We start from the raw sequence: 22,311 nt of genomic DNA, 5'->3' as shown, positions 1-22,311 counted from the left end.
AGGGAAGGTGCCCGGATGTCTGGAGCCCAAAATGGGGTCTGCCTCAGAAGCTGTCCTCTAGGGTCCTTGGGGGCCTCGGCCTCTGCACCCAAGGTGACCAGGTGCTGGTGCCGAGGAAGGAACTTGTGACCCTGGTCAGGCCAGGTTTTCTGCTTCCCTAATGCTGTCTCAGGTCCCACACGATTAGAATGGAACAGAAGTTGTGTTCCACTCACCAGTGGTCCTAAAATCAGGTGGAGAGTCCTCTAGAGTCCTTGGGGATGTCCACCAACTCCGCACCCAGATGACCCGGTGCTGGCGCGGACTGGAAGGGACTTGTATGGCTCAGCATTTTAAGAGTGTCGGCTGCTCTTCCAGAGAAACCAAATTCAGTTCCCAGGACCTTCATGGTGCCTCATGACCAGGTATGTAACTCCAGTCCCAGGGAATCTGATATTCTCTTCTGACCTTTGCAGGCTCCTACATACACCAGGTGCACATACATACACACTCAGGCACATACCTATACAAAATAAATAAATATTTTTAAAGTATAGCCAATGCTCTATTTTTTTCCATAGGTTTAGCATCCGAGAATTCAAACAAGGGATCAAAAAAAAAAAAAAAAAAAAACTCCCAAAATTGTGCTTATATCAAATATTCAGAGACTTTTTTTAATCTATTGCTAAACAATGTTACATAATTACTATTGATATAACATTCACATTGCATTAGGTAGTATAAGTAATCTACAGGTGATGTGGAGGATATTTGTAGGTTCTATGCAGATATTATACCATTTTAAATAAAGGTCACGAGCATTTGTAAAGGTTGGCACCCCCTCAGGTCTTGAATAAAATCAGTAAGACTAAAGACTTCCTCCACTCTCCCCACACTAAAAATACAAAGCTATGAATGCATGACACAGAGTAACAAGATCTAGCAAGAATCTATGCTTCTGGTCCATGACAGAGCTTAAGGAAAGACACCAGTTCTCACCCTCTCCTTTATATCCTCGCCTGCCCATTCCTTCTTTCTCCCAGTCAAATGTCTATAGACAGTATGAACTCCACAACATTTTCCATCAAGTGTCTGTAAATCTCAGAAGATGTTGAAATTCTGTTCAAGAGAGTATCAGAATTACCACTGGAAGCTGGGATTTCTAGCCAAATGGGAGCATTTCAGGTTTCTGAGTTCCTAGAATCTCAACAAAAAAACAGTCCCAGTAAATTAAAAAACAAACAAACAAACAAACAAAAACAAAAACAAAAAAACTCCCTGGCAATTCCTGTCTCTAACCTCACAAAGCCCCACATATGAATCACCCAAATTATCCTGAAGAAACTGGTTATCTGTGCCTCTTGTCCTCACCATCTGTTACTTTGAGGAGTTCTGTGGGTGTATCACAAGAGCTGGAGATTGGTGAAGAGCCTGAGCCTGGTCTAACCATTTGGAACTAGATCCTGTTATCCAGAAGCAGGGAATGGCATATGCCTGAGAAGACAGCTGTTCACAACTCAATTTCCTTAATATGTATATATGTGAGCATGTGTGTGGGATGCCATATACGAATGTTTGTGTGTGGGTTAGTGCTCCCATTCATGAATGTGGAAGCTAGAAGCCCACACAGGATATCTTCTATTTCTTTCCACTTGTGAAAGCCATCTGTTGAAGAGCACAAGCATTCTCTCCCAATCTACATTTTCCCTATATGCTGTCCTCTGGAACAAGTCTTAGGAACCCCACATGAGCTACATGGAAGAGTCAAGGTCTACTCTCAGACTATTCACCAAAAAACCCCAGAGACTGGACACTTTCAAAAATATGTGTAGAGGGGCCAACAAGATTGTTCCATGGAAAAAGGTACTTGCCACACAGAATGCAAACCTACAGACCAGAGTTTGGTCCCTGGAATCCATGTAAAGGTAGGAGAAGAGAACTGCCTTCACAAAATTGACCTCTAAATGTTGTGGATAACCCTGGTGCTGTTTGTATTTTGATGCTAATTCTGCTTCCCCAAGAGGGGCTGCCTGGGAGTGAATCACATACTCAGGACTTCATGTGACCCTTCTAAGGACAAAGATTTCTAGGACACCAGTCACTGAGTGAGTAGGCAGGACTTCTGGGTCTGACAGAGGGAGGGCAGAGGCAGGAGAAAGGGTGGGCATTTGGACAGGAAGGATGGTGGAGCAAAAATGTAGGGAGCATAGACCCCTGGTTCAGGTAGCAGATCTGCTGGGATTTTAGAATGGCTTACTATTTTAGGATGCTAGTTGCTGTGCCTGTCAATTGTGTTGCTTTTTGATTCTAAACTAAGATTACATGGTGTTGTCCTTCATGCAGAAACTTGACTGAATTCCAGAGAAAATGTACTATGGTGGGACACTCCAGCCAGCCACGGGAATTTGCAAGTGTGAGGCTGGTGCGGCAGTGACCCACCATGGAAACTTAAGGAGCTGGGTGGAGAGATTTTGGAGCTCCATGTCAGATAGTCTCCACAAGATGAGAACAAGGCCAGCCTGTGCCTTGCCAGAGATAGTGTGGATTGCATTTTTTTACATTTTCTGCTACACCTAAACTTGGCACATATACCATGACACATGTGTGGAAAAACCAGCCCAGACCACTAGAAGAGAAGAAGCTTCTCCAACTATATTCACAGGGCAAACCCCACAGATATTCTAGCAAAGAGTGCAGTGGAAAAGCAGCTAGAGGAGTAAGTGTATCAGTAGTTAACAGCACTTTCTACTTTTGCAAAGGGCCTGAGTTCAGTTATAAGCACCCATGTCAGCTAAGTCAAAATTCTCTATAACTCCATTCCAGGGGTCCAACACCCTGTTCTGGCACATGCACACACATACACACAAATTAAAAAATAAATCTTTTTTTTTTTTAAGCAATTCTGCTGGCCTCTAGAGTCTAGGGCCAGAGTTGCTTGAGAAAGCACACTGGGGCATTTCTTAGACTGCTGGTAAATTGGAATCAGTAGACAGATTTGCTAAAATGGCAAGGTGTAGATAATATGTACTTTACATTAGATGTAAATTTTACCTCATAAAAATATAAACAAATACCGAATCCTGGTTGGTTAGTTGCTGCTTGATGTTTTTTTTTTCCTCCTTAAGACTTACTTTTGTGTGTGTGTGTGTGTGTGTGTGTGTGTGTGTGTGTGTGTGTGTGTGTGTTGATACCTATAGTAGCAAGAAGAGCATGTTGGGTCCTCAGAGGCTAGAGTTTTGAGTCACTTGATATAGGTGCTCAGAACCAAATCCATGTCCTCTGGAAAAGCTATAAGCACTCTTAACTACTCAACCATCTCTCCAGACCCTAGTTAATTTGAAGTAGTGTTGTTATTTTGTTTTGTTTGTTGTTATTGTTTTAATGGGAATAAAGGTAGAACCCCCAGTTTCCAATAGATTAATGTAATTTATTTTACCTAAGCTTTATTCAAAAGCTTCCTGCCTCCTAGGCCCAGTTCTGAAGGTCTAGAGCTCCACTCATTTGATTTCTTTTGACCTAAAGTTTCTACACTCCTATTATATAACAGGCATGCTGAATCACACAGAGAAGGCAAGTATGGCCTTCTAACACACAGCTTGCCCTATTCAGGAAACCAGCCCTGAGACAGAGTAAAACAAGAGCTATTAGAACACCCTAACCCAGAACCCTGGCCCAGCATGGTGAAAGAATGCGAAGGAAATATTCTCGGAAGAAGGTATGACTGATCTGAATGCTGAAGGCCGAGGAAGAAGTGGGTCTATCACCTAAGCATAGCATTAAAGGTCTTGAAGACAAAATGTGGAAGACAATATGTGAAGGGGGAAAGGCAAGGCAAACAGGTATGTAAGAATATGAAAAAATCATAATGTGACTGAAACAGACTAGAGAAGGGAATGAACAGGAAGGGCTAAAGCCAAGAGCTGGAGAGATGGCTCAACAGTTAAGAGCCCTGGTTGCTCTTCCAGAGGACCTGAGTTCAATTTCCAGCACCCAAACAGTAGCTCACAACCTTTTGTAACTCTACACCAAAGTGATCCAGCCCCCTCTTCTGCCACTGCAGGCACTGCACACACATGGTGCACAAGATGGGTCAGCTCTCACACTCTCAGACCCTTGGAGCCAGCTAATCCATGTCTTTACCATCAGGACAAGATTTACTGTGCTGCCCAGTTGAGGTGCAGGGTCCACTCTCCAGAGTGCTGCAGCTAGCCAGGGGAGGAACTGGCTCACCTGTCTGCCACAGAAGAATGGTATCACTTACACTCCTGTATCGGGCCAGCTCTACTGTGCTGCCTAAGCAAGGTGCAGGGCCTGATCTCTCAAGTACTGCAGCCAATGATGGGTGGAGCCAACTCTCCAGAGTGCCACAGCCAGTGAGTGGCAGGGCCAGCTCTGCATAGCCCATGGAAAGCAACAAGGTCCCAGATAGCAGCCCAGATCCTAGACATCCACATAGACATTATATTTAATAGTAATCTGAGCCAAGGACATCAACATAACCCCCCCCCACTGCTGCATGACCACAGATCCAGACCCTCAGTGGCAGCCTCAGGTGGGAGGGCAGGCTACTCACATAAGGCTACTCTCTACCCTCACATCTCTAGTTCCACCTCTCTTCATAATGCTCAAACCATTCTACTCGTCTTTCTCTCCTATCACTCCACTGTATACTTGCACATTATAGTGGTTCTCATTGTAGGCAGGCCACACAGCTGGTAGGCCTCTGGGTGTCTTCCCCTACCCACACTGCTTGGCATGTTGACATGCGGCCCACTGGGTTAGTGACTGGTATTCTTAAGATCAGAAAACAGGGTCCCATATTGTCTTCAGTTCCTGGAAACAGGTGAAGGAAGGGGATGGACAATAACAGCATATATATTCCTCACATTAACCTTGAAGTAATAAACAATTATTTCCCACTGTTAAATAAAAACAATTAAAGTAAGGCAGGTAACTTGCCACTTCCAAAGCAACACAGTAAACAACAACAACAACAAAAATCAAATCATAAACCTTTCTCCAGGTCTGTTTCTTCCAATCCAAAGCAAACATGATTCCAAGCAGGGACAAACACCTTTGCTTTCCCCTTGATGGGGGCTTCTTCACACCATGGCTACCCTCCCCCTCCTGAAGGGCAAGCTAAGAGCTGACCCAATGTTCTCTGTACTTCACCAGAAGGATTTTATGGGGTAGAAAACCATTAGCTAGGTCCTATGATTGATTTCTTAGTCAGGACCTACAAAGGCTGGTTCTTTTCTAAAGAAAGAATTAATCTGATCCTTAGTCTAGTGAGTTCACAGAGGCTCTGAAGGCAGCCTCTTGGAATGTGCTTGACCTACTCTCTGGGTACGTACCAGTCTTCCCACTTTCCCTGAGGAACCTGAATCTGAGCCTCCAGCTTCCACACTCAGGAAGAGATAGATGATCAAAGTACTCCTGTCGTAGCCCTCCCTAGAAACTACTCACAGTCTCACCTGGACCCCAGATGTCATGAGACATGGAAGCTCTAGTGATAAGCAGAATGGCAAAGAGAAGCAAAGCATGCCAGGCAGGGTGGTTCCAGAACACCTATCCAGGACTTGCCTAGAAGGAAGACAAGAGCCATCCAGGCCAGCTGGGTCCTGCTGACTTAACAGGTGGTTTTGAGGTGGAAGAACAAGAGGAAGAGCAAACATAGCAGCAGCATGAGCCAGCAGCAGGGGCACAGCAGACATAGGCCCTCTCAGGGCTCTCCCACTACACCCTTTCCTGAGTCCCCAGAATTAAACCATCTACAGCTGGCAAAAATTCACACATGCCTAGAACATGACACAGTCATAGTTAACCACTGTGGACAAACTGAAGCAGCCCATATTCCACACCTGTGATTAAAGACAAAAACATATTCATATAACATAACTAGATTTTTTAAACAAACCAGAATTCTCACTACATTTTTTCTTTTTATTAAAAAATGTTTTCCCCTAACATTAATAAACTATATGCAGTAAAACAATTATGAGAACTATCAGGTTAAGAATTATATTTTCAATGTTCACTTCTTATCATAACTTTACCACCTTTAAAACATCTTTTTAGACCCTAAAGCATTTTCTTAGATTCTAAACAACTTTGTGTCTTTAATATTTAATTTTTAATAAGAAAAACTAGACTATAACCATCTAGTCTTCAACCCCATCAGAGACCTGACAAGGATAAATATTACCTGAGTTACCAGGAGGTACAGAGCAGGTAGCGTTCAAACTTTAGAAATGTCAGAGTCTGCTGGCTGCCTGGACAGTCGACTACCCAAGGTACTTCTGTATCTTTGGAGCATCCATCTTCAGCGACAGGCCCAGAATATCTGACAGACTTTTCTGTGAAGCAGGAATTTTGAAGGACTAGCCTACTTTATCTCTGCAAAGATGGGCAGTTGACGTCCCAGTGTCCTGCTTGTCCACAATTTGGACAGCATGCTGTCAGCAGTCAAGGTAAGGGTAGTTTTTTGCCCAGCATTGCCATGTTTGAAGCAAACTCCATGTAGAGGTTCTTCAGTGCCAATCATCTTCTTTGATGTAGATTAGGGGTGCTGTCAGAAATAGATATGTCTCTCTGTCAGGGAAAAAAGCCTTTCATTATTAAAACATCTTAAATTCCATATTCTGTAGATCTCTGAAGCGTTTGAAGACAATCTATCTACAGTATGTCTGGATAGACAAACATTGCTATTTCTAGCTATTTACTATCTGCTTAACTTTTAAAACATATGCAGAAAGCTAAATAAAGCTTATTTCTGTAATTAACTAGTACATAAAAAGACTACAGGTAAGATTACCTATAAGATTACTTATAGGTAACTAACTACTAACTTGCATTTGTAATTATCCTAAAGAATTTGTAATAGTAGTTTTCATAAGAATAGAACTTCACATTACGTTTTTAAATGCAACATAAGTACATTAAGCAAGAGTTTAACAAAATAACCTTAAATTTCTATCAATATATAATCATCCATATTAGTGTAAAATACTTGAGACTTGCTGCTTTCTAAGTCTAAACAGAGATACAATAACCAACCCTTTTATTCAATCATCTTGTATCCCCCCTTTTTATGATCCCCTTTTCTCCTCCTTCCCCCAACACTATATAGGAGAGAAAGGATAGAGGGGAGACAGAAAAAAGAGAAAGCGATCCCTGATTCTAACCTCCTTGACTTTGTTTCCTCCCTGACCATGATCAATAATAACTTATAACCAACCCCCCTAAATGACAACAAACATCCATAACCCACCAAATGACCAAACAACCCAACCCACTTTTTGGGAATGGGGGTGTCATGTTCTTAAATTTGTTTCCTGCTCTCTGGCGGTGAAGGCATCTTTTGGAAACTCTAAGAAAATTGAGATATTAGCCCAGTCCTTGAAGAGCTACCTGTATACTTTGTTATCCAATCTCTGCAGGATAGGAAAGTGCAGGGCTTAACTAAAGTCCTGGCTGAAACAGTTTATGAGGGTAGACCATCTGAGCTAGCCATTTTGAAATGGACCTGGATGCAAATTTTTGAGGAAACACTAACTGGGGCAGTCTGTGAGGCTACTTGCTTTGTCTTCATTGGTGTCTGGTCCTTTTGCTCTGAAAATGCACAAACTTTCAAAGGTAACATGTAGGTATATTTCTGCATGTACGGTATGCACAAATCAGCTAAAGATGATTTTCTGCTCTATGCTTCAGTAGGTAAAAAGTATTTATCAACTTTATGCATTCGTTTTGGCTGTGTAACCAAACTGTAGTACAAATCTCCATCCATGCTACATGAAAATATGACATGTAATAATAAGCCATGAGGCCAGGTAGCCAAAAAAAGATTCATTGGCTATGCAGACACATTATCAATGAACCAAATGCTTTTCAGATCAGTGGAGATTTTGTTGTTGTTGGTTTTGGTTTGGTTTGGGTTGGGTTGGGTTTTTGTTGTTTGTTTGTTTGTTTGTTTTAATAACCTGGCAACTCTCAGCTTCAGAGTCTCAAGCTAGAGTCCCAAAGCAGCGTCCTGATGTCAAGAGATTATATTCTATGACCCTCCTGGACGTGCACTCACTTGACACCCTTTACCACAGTGTCTGCAAGCCCCAGGAAGCCTAGGTATTCTTAGAGAGAACCCATTGCCACATCAGAGTTAACCCACAGGCCATTTTGAGATCTGAGACTTTTTTTTTTTTTTGTCTTTTCAAGACAGGGTTTCTCTGTGTAGTTCTGGCTGTCCTGGAACTCACTCTATAGACCAGGCTGGCCTCGAACTCAGAAATCCGCCTGCCTCTGGAGATCTGAGACTTTTAAAGCCTCACAATTTCTTTGCTTTTTTTCTTTCATTAATCTTATTTGTTTGTTTGTTTTTATTATTTTATTTATTTACATTTCAAATGTTGTTCCCCTTCCCAGTTCCCCTTCACAAGCTCCCCCAGCTCTTCCCCCTCCCCTTTGCCTCTAAGAGGGTGCTCCCCCACCAACCCATCCACTCCCACCTCACCCCTCTAGCATCCCCTTCTTCTCTGGGGCATCTCAAGCCTCCACAGGACCAAGCTCATCCCCTCCCACTAAGGCCAGAAAAGGCAGTCCTCTGCTACATATGTAGTGAGAGTCTACAGCCCATGTATGCTCTTTGGTTGGTAGCTTAGTCTCTGGGAGCTCTGAGGGGTCCAGTTAGTTGACACTGTTGTTCCTCTGGGGTTGCAATCCCCTTCAGCTCCTTCAGTCCTTTCCCTAACTCCTCTATAGGTGTTCCAGAGCTCAGTCCAATGGTTGGCTGTAAGTATCTGCATCTGTCTCAGTTAGGCCCTGGTATAGCCTCTCAGAGGACAGACATACCAGTCTACTGTCTGCAAGCATGACATGGCATCAGCGATAGTTTGGTGCCTGCACATGGGATGGATCCCAAGTTAGGGTGGTCTCTGAATGTCCTTTCCTTCAGTCTCTGCTCTATTTTTGTCCCTGCGTTTTCTTTAGACATGAACAATTCTGGGTCAAAATTTTTTAGATGGATGGGTAGCCCCAGCCCTCATCTGGGGGTCATGTCTATTTACTGGAAGTAGTCTCTTCATGTTCCATCTCCCCACTGTTGGTCATTTAAGCTAAGGTCATCCTCATGAAAGTTCCTGGGAGCCTCTTAAATCCCAGGTGTCTGGTACTTTCTAGTGGTTCCCACCACCATCACCCTACACTGCTGCATATTTCTATTCATTCTTCTGGCCATCTGGGCTTCTCTCCTATCTCCCCCCCCCCCATACCTGATCCTGCCCCTCTTTTTTACCCTCACTCTCCTCTCTCTCAACCAGGTACCTCCTTCTGTCTGCCTCCTGTGATTATTTTGTTCCCCCTTCCAAGTGGGATTAAAGCATCCACACTTGGGCCTTCCTTCTTGTTAAGCTTCATATGATCTGTGAGTTGAATCATGGGTATTCTGAACTTTTTGGCTAATATCCACTTATCAGTGACTACATATCATGTATGTCCTCACTCAGGATAATATTTTCTACTTCCATCCATTTGCCTGCAAAACTCATGATGACCTCGTTTTTAATAGCTGTTTTCTGTATTCATTCTTTGGTTGAAGGACATCTGGGTTGTTTCCAGCTTCTGGCTATTACAAACAAGGCTGCCATGAGCATAGTGGAGCATGTGTCATTGTGATATGGTAGAGAATCTTTTGAGTATATGCTCAGGAGTAGTATAGCTGGGTCTTCAAGTAGAAGTATTTCCAATTTTCTGAGGAACCACCAGATTGATTTCCAGAGTGTTTATACCAGTTTGCAATCAACCAGCAGTAGAGGGGTGTTCCTCTTTCTCCACATCCTCTCCAGCATCTGCTGTTGCCTGAGTTTCCTCAAGCCAAGGTTAATAGCCCACTCATCTACAGATGACAAAATCATTTGATCATCTCAGTTAAGCGTTGCCTTTTTAAACTTAATTAATAGGGGGGAGAGAGGTTGGAGACCGTACTGTTGGAAGGGCAAGCCCTTCACAGCCTCCCACCCTAAAAAAGCCAATTGGCCTTGTACTATGGAGCCGGTCATACCCCTCCTCCCTGTTTCCCGCCTGTCATCCAAAAATTCGGAGGAATATCAACTCAGTGTTATTCTTAATAAAGTGCATTTCAAATTTGTTCAGTCAAACTTAGCCAGGGTTCCAGCGCCCTACTTAAAAATTCAACTAGGAAGTTACCTATTCAGCACTAATTAGCATTATAAAGTCAGAGCCTACTTCTTAGGGCTTTTCTGTTAGTTGTTTACTAGGATAGAAAGGACAGTCTTAGCCAGATACAGTTTACCATAAGAAAAGTTAGGGAATTCCACAGAGATAGGTTTTTTTCTTTAGCCCCAAGAATTCAGGCAAAACTATTGAGCATAGATAAATTTTTTGCTTCAGGCCAGCCTTTTTTTTTATTTTTATTTTTATTAACAACAGGGAGGAGATGTAGTCTCCCCTCCCCCAGCCTGAAACCTGCTTGCTCAGGGGTAGAGCTTGCCGGCTCAATTGTTCTGCCATGCCCACTGCTGGAACCTGCCGCTTTGCTGTTTGGAGCCATTCACTTGGTCACTCTGCTACTGGACTCCGAGATTATTTGGCAGGAATCGGGCCCCCTCCCCCTTCCTTCATAACTGAGTGTCGGAACAATAAAATTGAGCTTTGATCAAAATGCCTGTCTTAGCTGCATTTCTTTCTCTCGCCGCCTAGCCCCTCTTCTCTTCCAGGTTTCCAAAATGCCTTTCCAGGCTAGAACCCAGGCTGTGATCTGCTGGCCAGACACAAGAAGTAAGTATATTTTAAATTTTTCAAAATAGCAAAACCTCTTTGAAGTTAAACATTATGAAAATGTTAATTTCAAGCACAGTAAGAAAAATTATCAATAATATTTCCATGATGTTTGTAGAACATGATTTTAATATTTTCAACTGTTAATAGTCAACAAACAGAATAATTAATTTAAGATATATTTTGTTGTTATGTCTTGCTTTTCATTTCAGATTTTATTAATTTGGATACTGTCTCTGTGCCCTCTGGTTAGTCTGACTAAGGGTTTATCTATCTTGTTGATTTTCTGAAAGAACCAGCTCCTGTTTTGTTGAATCTTTGTAGAGTTCTTTTTGTTTCTTTTTGATTGATTTCAGCCCTGAGTTTGATTATTTCCCGCTGTCTACTCCTCTTGGGTACATTTGCTTCTTTTTGTTCTAGAGCTTTCAGGTGTGCTGTGAAGCTGTTAGTGTAAGCTCTCTTCAGTTTCTTTTTGGAGGCACTTAGAGCTATGAGTTTTCCTCTTACCACTGATTTCATTATGTCTCATAAATTTTAGTATAATGTGTCTCCATTTTCATTAAATTCTAAAAAGCCTTTAATTTTTTTCAATATTTCTTCCTTGACCAAGGTATCATTGAGTAGAGCATTCTTTGGCTTCCATATTTATGTTGTTTTTGTTGATATTTAAGAACAGCCTTAGTCCATGGTGATCTGATAGGGTGATGGGATTATTTTATTCTTGTATCTGTTGAGTCTTGTTTTGTGACCATTATATGGTCAATTTTGGAGAAGGTACCGTGAGGTGCTGAGAAGATATATTCTTTTTCTTTAGAATGAAATGTTTTATAAATATCTGTTAGATCCATATGGTTCATGACTTCTGTTAGTTTTACTGTGTCTCTGTTTAGTTTCTATTTCTATGATCTGTCCATTGCCGAGAGTGGGGTGTTGAAGTCTCCCACTATTATTGTCTAGGGTGTGATTGTGCTTTGAGCTTTAGTAAAGTTTCTTTTATGAATGTGGGTGCCCTTGCATTTGGAGCATAGATGTTCAGAATTGAGAGTTCATTTTGGTAGATTTTTCCTTTGACCAGAATGAAGTGTCCTTCCTTATCTTTTTTGATAACTTTTGGTTGAAAGTTAATTTTATTCTATATTAGAATGGCTACTCCAGCTTGTTTCTTGGGACCATTTGCTTGGAAAATTGTTTCAAACCTTTTATTCTGAGGTAGTTTCTGCCTTTGTCACTGAGGTACGTTTCCTGTATGCAGCAAAATGCTGGGTCCTGTTTATGTATCCAGTCTGTTAGTCTATGTCTTTTTGGGGATTTGAGTCCATTGATGTTAAGAGATATTAAGGAAAAGTGATTGTTACTTCCTGTTATTTTTGTTGTTAGAGATGGAATGTTTGTGTCACTATCTTCTTTTGGGTTTGTTGAAAGAAGATTACTTTCTTGCTTTTTCTAGGGTGTAGTTTCCCTCCTTGTGTTGATGTTTTCCATCTATTTTTTTTTTGGTAGGGCTGGATTTATGGGAAGATATTGTGTAAATTTGGTTTTGTCATAGAATATCTTGTTTTCTCTGTTTATGGTAATTGAGAGTTTTGCTGGTATAGTAGCCTGGGCTGGCATTTGTGTTCTCTTAGGGTCTGTATAAGGAACCTAAGGACCCTGTATGAGGATCTGCCTAGGATCTTCTAGCTTTCATAGTGTCTGTTGAGAAGTCTGGTGTAATTCTGATAGGTCTGCCTTTATATATTACTTGACCTTTTTCCCTTACTGTTTTTAATATTCTTTCTTTGTTTTATGCCTTTGGTGTTTTGACTATTTATGTGACAGGAGGAATTTCTTTTCTGGTCCAGTCTATTTGGAGTTCTGTGGGCTTCTTTTATGTTAATGGTCATCTCTTTCTTTAAGTTAGGGAAGTTTTCTTCTACAATTTTATTGAAGATATTTACTAGCCCTTTAAGATGGGAATCTTTCGCTCTTTTGTACCTATTTTCCTTAGGTTTCATCTTCTCATTGTGTCCTGGATTTCCTGGATGTTTTAGGTTAGGAGCTTTTTGCACTTTGCATTTTCTTTGACTATTGTGTCAATGTTTTCTATGTTATCTTCTGCACCTGAGATTCTCTCTTCTATCTCTTATATTCTGTTGGTGATGCTTGCATCAATGACTCTTGATCTCTTTCCTAGGTTTTCTAACTCCAGGGTTGTGTGGTTTCTTATTGTTTCTATTTCTATTTTTAGATCTTCAATAGTTTTGTTCATTTCCTTTGCCTGTTTGATTGTGTTTTCCTTTAATTCTTTAAGGGATTTTTGTGTTTCCTCTTTAAGGGCTTCTAGCTGTTTACCTGTGTTTTCCTGTATTTCTTTCAGGGAGTTATTTATGTTCTTCTTAAAGTCCTCTATTACCATCATGAGAAATGATTTGAGATCTGAATCTTGCTTTTCGGGTGTAATGGTGTATCCAGGATTTGCTATGGTGGGAGAAATGGGTTCTGACGATGCCAAGTAACCTCGGTTTCTGTTGCTTATGTTCTTATACTTGTCTCCTACGGTCTGATTATCTCTAGTGTTACCTGCCCTCACTATCTGACTGGGGCCTGTCCTTCCTGTGATCTTGGTTGTGTCAGAACTCCTCAGAGTTTAGCTGTCTCTGTGATCCTGTGATTCTGAGATCCTGGGATCCTGAGATCCTGGATGTGTCAGAGCTCCTGGGAGTCAAGCTGACTCTGTGACCCTAAGACCCTGGTGTGAACAAGTTCCTGGGATCCTGGGATCCTGGGTGTGTTAGAGGGCCTGGGAATGGAACTTCTTCTGGGTGTTGTGGGACTAGCTGCAGGATTAGCACCTAAGGTCTGCTCAGGGCACTGGCTCAGACCAGAAGGAACCTGTGCCACTGGTTGAATGAAGTTCCTGGGTGCCTGGGTCCCACTGGTCCCACTTAACCCTGGTGTTGGGGCAGATGTTTCCTCCTGCCCTCTGATCCTATGGTCCTGGGAGTGTTAGAGTGCATGGGAGTGGTGCTTCCTCTGGGTGATGTAGAACTGCCCAAAGTCTGCTCAGGGTACTGGCCCAGACCAGAAGGCTGCCTGAGTTATTTAATCATAGACATTTTGATTGGTCTAAAGTGGCATCTTAGGGTCATTTTGAGTTGTATTTCCCTGATGACTAAGAGTGTTGACCATTTCTTTAAGTGCTTCTCGGCCATTCGAGATTCCTCAGTTGAGAATTCTCTGTTTAGCTCTGTACTCCATTTTTTTAAATTGGGTTATTTGGTTTTCTGGAGTCTAACTTCTTGAGTTCTTTGTATATTTTGGATATTAGCCCTCTATTGGATGTAGGGTTAGTAAAGATCTTTTCCCAATCTTAGGTTCCATTTTGTCTTATTGACAGTGTCCTTTGCCTTACAGAAGCTTTTCCGTTTCGTGAGGTTCCATTTGTCAATTGTTGATCTTAGTGCCTGAGCTGCCCTGCACAGACTTCTTCTACCCATACTTCTGGCTCCCCACAACACCCAAGGGCTGTGGTTACTTGAAAAGCAAAAGGGCATGGTTTAGGGTGAGGCAGAGATGTGCCTTCTAGCCCAATCTGCTCATCTTTCATCTTGCAGAAAGAACCCTCTGAACCTTTTTCTTCTCCTCTCTCCAGCACTACTCAATTCCCAAGTGCTTCCATCTCCACCTGTGACCTCTCCAGTTGCACAGGCAAATCTCCAACACTTTCAAAAAATGAGAGAATAGAGTGACACTTCTGGCTTGCCTATTTATTCCATTTTTTCTCCCACTCACAACTTTTCAATTTGTTCAACCATTCTCTCAACATTTTTGAAACAGAAAAAGAGGAAGAGGAAGAGGAAGAGAAATTTTTAAAAATCCCCTCTGGAAACAAATTAGAGCATGGGGGTAGGGTTCCAGCTGCAGCAGCCATGATAGACTTTTTGCTGATGTTCTGAAACAGGGTATCCATTCTTTCATACCCTGCTACCTCCTCTGCTGCTTCTCATTCTGCCTAGCCCCATGTTAGGTGCAACTTGTCAGCACATATTTTTGGCTATTTTATTTGGTTCTTATACCTACCACCTTTCCAACCCTTATTCCACCCCAATTTCTTCCAACCTATCACACTAGGTTGGAAAGAAAGAAGATTAGAGTGGAAAGATGATGTAGACCTCTTTAGACTACTTCCCAATAATTAAGGTCATTGGATTCCTAAGGGTAAATCCAATCTTCATTGTCAGACTATCCAGAAATCCAGAAAATGCAACATCAAACCAGCAATCCAAAATAGCAATAGCAAAAGCAGCAGCAGCATGAACCAGCAGCAGTGGGGGGAGCAGCAGCCACCACAGACCCTCTCAGAGCTCTTCTATTTATATCCTGGGTGAGGCCCAGAGTAAACCATCTACAGCTGGCAAAAATCAGCCCCCGCCTCCAGATCATGCAACAATCATAATTAATGGCTGCGAACAAACTGAAGTAGCCCCATATCCCATACCAGGATTAAAACAAAAACATATACATATAGCATAACTGGATTTTTTAAAAAGCCAAAATTCATACTACACACCACCAGGACTTTCACACATCCCTCTCCATATTCCTCACCCTGACCTTTTCAAACATTTATCCTTTGCTTCTCTACATGAATGCATTTCCTCAGAATTACTTTACTGAAACCACAGAATAGGTGGTGTTCCTATGTTTTGTTTTGTTTTGTTTTGTTTTGTTTTGTTTTGTTGATGATCTCCTGAGTTTTTCCTTCCTAGCACTATCGCTAATGTCATCGTGTTTATTCCTCAAGCTGCCCCATTGACTCTCAGCTTCCCTCACAGCTCACAACTCTGTTCCCAGCTTCTAAAATGCTGATAGGTGCAATCTATGTGCTATATTTACTACATGAACAAAGACATGAAGGGCTGTAGAGTGCATATCTGCTGAGAAGAATCAATTCTGCTCCATCACCACAACAGATCACAACAGACTCTTCCCTTTTCAACATAAGACTTGCATGCCTAATAACTTATCAAAGACAATGAGAGAATGATTCCATTTTCATGGGGACATTACGAGCAGCTGAGGCCAGAGGAAACATCAGAGAGAGGGATTCAGAGATGTCTAAAAGCATTTGTAGTAGAATCCAAGCATAGCAGAGACTATACTCCCATCTCTCCAGGGCCCGTCCTGAGCTCATGGAACTCTGGGCAGTCTATAGAATTTGGCTTAACCACTGCACTCTATTTGATATGGTCCCTCTTTTCTCCTTTATAGACAACCCAGAGATTGCCTCTTCCCTAGAATCTTGGAAAGGTGAGTCTTTTCCCCTCCCTATAGTAGCTTCCTGGGACTGAGGGTGAAAGGATGAAGAGAACTAGATAAGAAGTCTCAGGGAAAGATCCTGGAGATTTGGGTAGCCAATGTTAGAGATGAAAGCTGGGGGGAATCTCTTTAATGTAATATAATCCTTTATGCCAACATGACAGATCTCTCTAAATCCTAATTCACTCTAGGAAAATGCCTGAAGAATGGAAAAAGTCCACAGAGAAGGAGAAGACCAGAGGGAGTAAGTCTCAAAGACAGATCCAGACCTAGGGAGATAAGACAGCCAAGTCTGCTGGGGTTAGGGTAAACAGCTATTTCTTCTTTCATCCTTTTACCCTCTTGCAGCAACTCATAAAGCAACTGCTGCCAAAACAGGAAATGTGGCAGCCTCTAGAACAGCCTGCAAAAAAATCAAGCCATGGAAGAAGTAAAGTGGTAGCCCTCTGATATGTCTCTCTTGGTGCCAGTGTCTTGACTTGTGACACATAAAACAGTAGGCTCTCTAGGGCAGCCTCATTTTCAGGCACAATTCCAGGGATACAAATATAGACTCCTTAAGAGAGTAAGTTAGTGAGTACAATCACCTCTGCACACAGAATGTGTGTGAGTACAATCACCTCTGCACACAGAATGTGTGTGAGTACAGTAGTTTTGTGTGTGTGTGTCTGTGTGTGTATGTGTGTGTATGTGTGTGTACAATAGGTTTTTCTGTGTGTGATCTCCTGTCACTCTTTCCATGGGAGTGGTAGACATTGGCTCACTCAACAAAGAGTTTCCCATGGTGTGATGGACTGGGATGGGAGGTGGGGAACATGAGTACAAATGATGTTACTTTTTCAGATATGAACTCTTCTACCTTGAATTTGAATCCATACTAGAAAACCTCAAATGGGAGAAAAGACTATGAAGGGGACAGAAAAGCCATTACTTTCCAAGTTGAAGGGTTAAAAGTCACGGGAAGATGAGTGTGTCCCCAAGTGACCCCAAGTATGGGCCCGAGTATGAGTATTCCCACTCCTCCCTCAGATCCAGCCTCCATCACCACCCCTACCATGAGACCTACAAAGGCCACAGCTTCACCACTGACCTTGACAACACTTTGATGTCAAATGTCTCTAATTTCCCACTGACATTTAGACTTTACCATTGTCTGATACTGGTTCTCTCTGGATCAGCCCAGGCCTTTCTTCTGGGCAATCTGTCTATTCTGACCTCACTTTCCCCTGGAAAAAGTTGGGTCCTTCAGCCTCTGCTGAATCTATCACCACACCTTGGTTTCTGGATATCCCTGTAGGACTTCAATTTGTTTGGAAGGCAAAAAATAGATCTAGGAGAGGAAGAAAAAAGAGTGGATCTGGGGCCTGGGGCCTTTTTTCTCTCCTTCTCTACCTCCCTGCCTCTAATCTTTCATTATCTCCTCCCACCCCCATACATCTCTTCTGCCCCTTTTCTATGAATTTTCTAGATGGCATTCAGGACAGTAAGAGTGAAGCTGAGAAGGTAAAAAATGGGAAGAACAGATGACTAATGATGTCCAAGAGGTCCCGGCTTTATGAATACAGTAACAACATGTTAAAATTTAAAAGTAAATTTAAAATTTGAAAGAAAAATGAAATTTTATCTATTAAACAGAAAACATTAAACCTGAGTATATGACAGCGGCAGTTTTCACGGACTCTAAGATTTCAGAATGACTACCATCTTGACTTCCACTTTTAGAAACTTTTCAACTACATCAAAATGGGCTCTCAGATCTTCTATAAGACCTCTGAGCTGTTCTTCCCAACTGCAGTCTGCCACAGCTGTCCAGACCAAGTCAAAGAAGACTTTAGCAAAACCCAATATGAAGAATATTGTGGTGGTGGAAGGGGTCCGCATTCCATTTCTGCGGTCAGGCACTTCGTATAAAGACCTAATGCCACATGACTTGGCTAGAGCTGCACTTTTAGGCTTGTTGCATTGGACCAATATTCCAAAGGATGTTGTTGATTATATCATCTTTGGTACAGTTATTCAGGAAGTAAAAACAAGCAATGTGGCTAGAGAGGCTGCCCTGGGAGCTGGCTTCTCTGATAAGACTCTGGCTCACACTGTCACCATGGCTTGTATCTCTTCAAACCAAGCCATGACCACAGCTGTTGGTCTGATAGCTTCCGGCCAGTGTGATGTCGTCGTGGCTGGTGGTGTTGAGTTAATGTCTGATGTCCCTAATTCGTCATTCAAGAAATATGAGGAAAATGATGCTTGATCTCAATAAAGCCAAGACTCTGGGCCAGTACCTGTCCTTACTCAGTAAATTCAGATTGAATTTTCTGTCCCCTGAGCTCCCTGCAGTGGCTGAGTTCTCCACTAATGAGACCATGGACCACTCTGCAGACCGACTGGCTGCTGCCTTTGCTGTTTCTCTAATGGAACAAGATGAATATGCACTGCGTTCTCATAGTCTGGCCAAGAAGGCACAGGATGAAGGACACCTTTCTGATATTGTACCTTTCAAAGTACCAGGAAAGGACACAGTTACCAAAGATAATGGGATCCGTCCTTCCTCACTGGAGCAAACGGCCAAACTAAAACCTGCATTCATCAAACCCTATGGCACAGTGACAGCTGCAAATTCTTCTTTCCTGACTGATGGCACTTCTGCAATGCTAATCATGTCAGAGGACAGAGCTCTGGCCATGGGTTATAAACCAAAGGCATACTTGAGGGATTTTATATATGTGTCCCAGGATCTGAAAGATCAGCTTTTACTCGGACCAACATATGCTACTCCAAAAGTTTTAGAAAAGGCAGGGTTAACCGTGAATGATATCGATGCTTTAAATTTCATGAAGCCTTCTCAGACCAGATTTTAGCTAACTTTAAAGCCATGGATTCTGATTGGTTTGCACAAAACTACATGGGTAGGAAAACCAAGGTTGGATCACCTCCTCTGGAGAAGTTTAATATCTGGGGCAGATCACTGTCTCTGGGGTACCCTTTTGGAGCCACTGACTGTCGGCTGGTCATGGCAGCTGCCAACAGACTGAGGAAGGAAGGAGGCCAGTATGCTTTAGTGGCTGCCTGTGCAGCTGGAGGACAGGGTCATTCTATGATTGTGGAAGCTTACCCCAAATGATTGCTCTAGAAGGAGGCAACTAACTGATCTCTTCAGCACTTGCACTGGGCAATGCCATTTCAATGCACTACCAAGTGATACCTGCAGTTCCTAGCTCTTCTTAGGAAACAACATTTGTGGCCTTCTCTTAAATACTTTTCGATCCAGCCTTGCCAGTGTTCGAGGTTTTCGATAATCACAGCTTCTGCTCTCTAAGTTCCAGACTATTACAGATGTTTGCTCAGTTCCTGTTATTTCTTTTCACAAAGACTAATGGCTGCTAGCCACTTGGAGAGAGAGAGGCTAGCTGAGGTTTAAAATCATCTTTGTAACATTTGTAGATTCTCCTTATTCCTGTCTGTGTCATAGAGATAATTATTTTTTTCTAAAATACAAACCGATGTGCCTAAGTTAACTTACTATAGAAAAAAATATGTCTAAACATCTCTTAAACCTGAAATGCTTAGAGACATAGATACCATGTTGGTTGACCTTAATAAAGTAGACATGTATTAAAAAAAAAAAAAAACCTGAGTATATGTGTGTTCCTTTGAGAAGGGGCTCTTGCTAGCCTCACTTGTGCTAGCCAGAGAAACAAACACCTTTGTGGGCCCAACAATTTCCCAGTCAGGGGAGGGGGATCTGGTGAGGCATTTTAAACAAATGTAGCAAGTGTAGAAAGGAAAAATATAAAATATATGGTTTGAATATTAAAGTGGCACCAGGAAGAGAAGTGGAGCTGAATCCTATATTCTAGGAGATAGCAGATTAAGGGAGTGAAATTTTGGGGCAAGATACTGCCCAGCTAAATTTAGATCCAGGCTTGGTGGTATACACCTTTAATCCCAAGAGACAGCCATGCAGATCTCTGAGCTCAAAGGTCAATCTACAGAGCAAGATCCAGAACAGCCAAGCTTAGGCAGTGAAGAAGTTGGAAAACAGAAAGCTAGTGATAATGTAGTAGAACAAGGGGGGCATGTTCCAGCTCCTGCAAGCGGCAGAACTCAGCAGCTTGTCATGTGGCTCTAGCTTTAAAATGAAAAATAGACGGGACTACTGGGACAACTGATACTAGAGCTAAGAAACTGGTGGTGATTAAGAAGAGACCAGCATCGCTGAGGTGAAATCTTCTGTGAAGTGTTTTCTGAAAGCACAACGAAGCTGTGTTCCAGAGGTAGCCAAGGTTATGTCTCATGCCACAGCTGGACTTGGTAATATGTAAGAGTCATCCAAGTGGTATTGGTTTTGAAGGAATGAAGGAGTCATGAAAAACAGCTGAGGTTTGGCACTGTGAGAGGCCAAGGAAGGCCATTGGTGAAGATGCAGCCTCAGTTGTAGGATTTGAGGCTTGGCACCATGAAGAGAGCCTATGAGAGGCTAATTAGTGAAGCCTAGTTGCAGTGGAAGACCCCAGTGTATTGGAGATGCCAGTACCATGGGATGATCACCAAGAACAGCAGCAGCATGGAGTGGATCAACCTGAGCTGAGAGTGCTACAGAGGCCAGAGCTGGAGAGGTGACCCAAGCCCTTTGGAGAAACCCAGAAGATAATGTGTGGATCCCAGAAATTGAAACAAGAAGCTATAATATTGAAGTTGCCTTGGAGACCCCAAGATTTTCGACATGCCAGATCCATGGGCTATCTGCTGAGGAATGCTGTTAACAGGGAGTAGAACCAGCCCAGAAGAAAGAACTTTGCTTCAATAAACAAAGTTGAAACAGGAGTTGGCTATCTGAAGACTGCTTTGCCATCAGACATAGAGATTCAGAGTTTGGAGTTTGTCCAGCTGGTTTCCTGTCTTGCTTTGAGGATTACAGTTAAGTGATTGGATGAATCTCAGAAGAGACCTTGAACTTTGGACTTTTAATATTGTTGAGTGGGGGCAGAGGGCTACATGTACCAGGATATGCAGGCCCAGGACAGTCAGGGAGCAATCGTACTCCTGAGATTTCTATGGTTTGGACAAGCCTCAAGCCCATTCTTGCTCCAGGCCTGTTCCTCACAGTCCTATGGCTTCCTGGCCCCACAATGACAATGGCAGGAAAAAAAGCATCAGCAAGTATAGAGTCAGAAGCTCTAGACTGCAAAACATCACACAGGCCAGCTCCTCACCAGATATACACCCTGTGTCTCTTTTCTTCATATACCTATCCAACTCTACTCTATATTGGTTACATATCTATAACTGTAATAGAATACACTGGGGGAAGAAAGACAATTTAGAGGAGAAAGGGTTTATTTTAGGTTGTAGTCCATTATGGTGGGTAAATCATAGCCATGTGAGCAGAGTAGTTTAAGGTTGACCTGGTATTCAGGAAGCATGCAGGGTACAGAAAGTGGGTCCAGGTTATAAAACTTCAAAGCCTGCCCAAAGCAACACAGTGCTCTAGAAATGTTCCACCTCTTATAGGTTCCCCAACCTCAAACCAGCTGGAGACCAGGTGCTCAAACATATCAGCCTATGGGAACACTTTGTGTTCAAACCACAACATACCCCAAATCCTATAATTTGGGATTGTGGTAGTTTGAAAGAAAATGACCATCATAAGCTCACAGGGAAAGGTACTATTAGGAGGTGTGGCCTTGTTGAAGTGGTATGGCTTTGTTGGAGAAGGTGTGTCACTAGGGAGTTATGCTTTCATGCCTCAGATGCGTAATCCAGGTCTAGTGCGGTTCATTTGCTCTGCCTGCTGCCTGCTGATCCAGATATAAAACTCTCAGCAACTTCTCCAGCACCATGTCTGTCTGCCTGCACACTGCCATGCTTCACACCATGAAACATCTGGAACTACAAACCAGCCCCAATTCAGTGTTTTCCTTTATAAGAATTGCCATGGTCATGGTGTCTTAAAAAAAAAAAAAAAAAAAAAAACAGTAATAGAAACCCTAATTAAGACAGGAATAACATTTTTTCTGGGTTTTGATATAAAGTAGTAAAAATGTTATGTTAAAAAAAAGTGTTCCTAATTCCAAATTTATCCTCAATTATACGAGTATCTCTCATTTTTTTTTCCAGGGGCTAGGAGGATTAGGAGAAGAAAATGACCATGCAGTGGCATTTGGAAAGAATCTGCTTTGTGACTGTTCTGGGACTGATGTCAAAGTTTTAATTCCCTCTTAGAAAATCCGTGTATATCAACTTTGC

General features: G+C 42.3%; 1 pseudogene; it reads left to right on the top strand.

Annotated features, from left to right (window-relative positions):
* Gm9108 (predicted gene 9108) lies at positions 17,722-19,680 on the top strand (annotated as a pseudogene).

Source organism: Mus musculus, chromosome 15 (assembly GCF_000001635.26).
Source record: "Mus musculus strain C57BL/6J chromosome 15, GRCm38.p6 C57BL/6J".
NCBI classification, from domain to species: domain Eukaryota; kingdom Metazoa; phylum Chordata; class Mammalia; order Rodentia; family Muridae; genus Mus; species Mus musculus.
The sequence above is the reverse complement of the archived record's forward strand: the minus strand, read 5'-3'. Positions and strand labels throughout refer to the sequence as shown.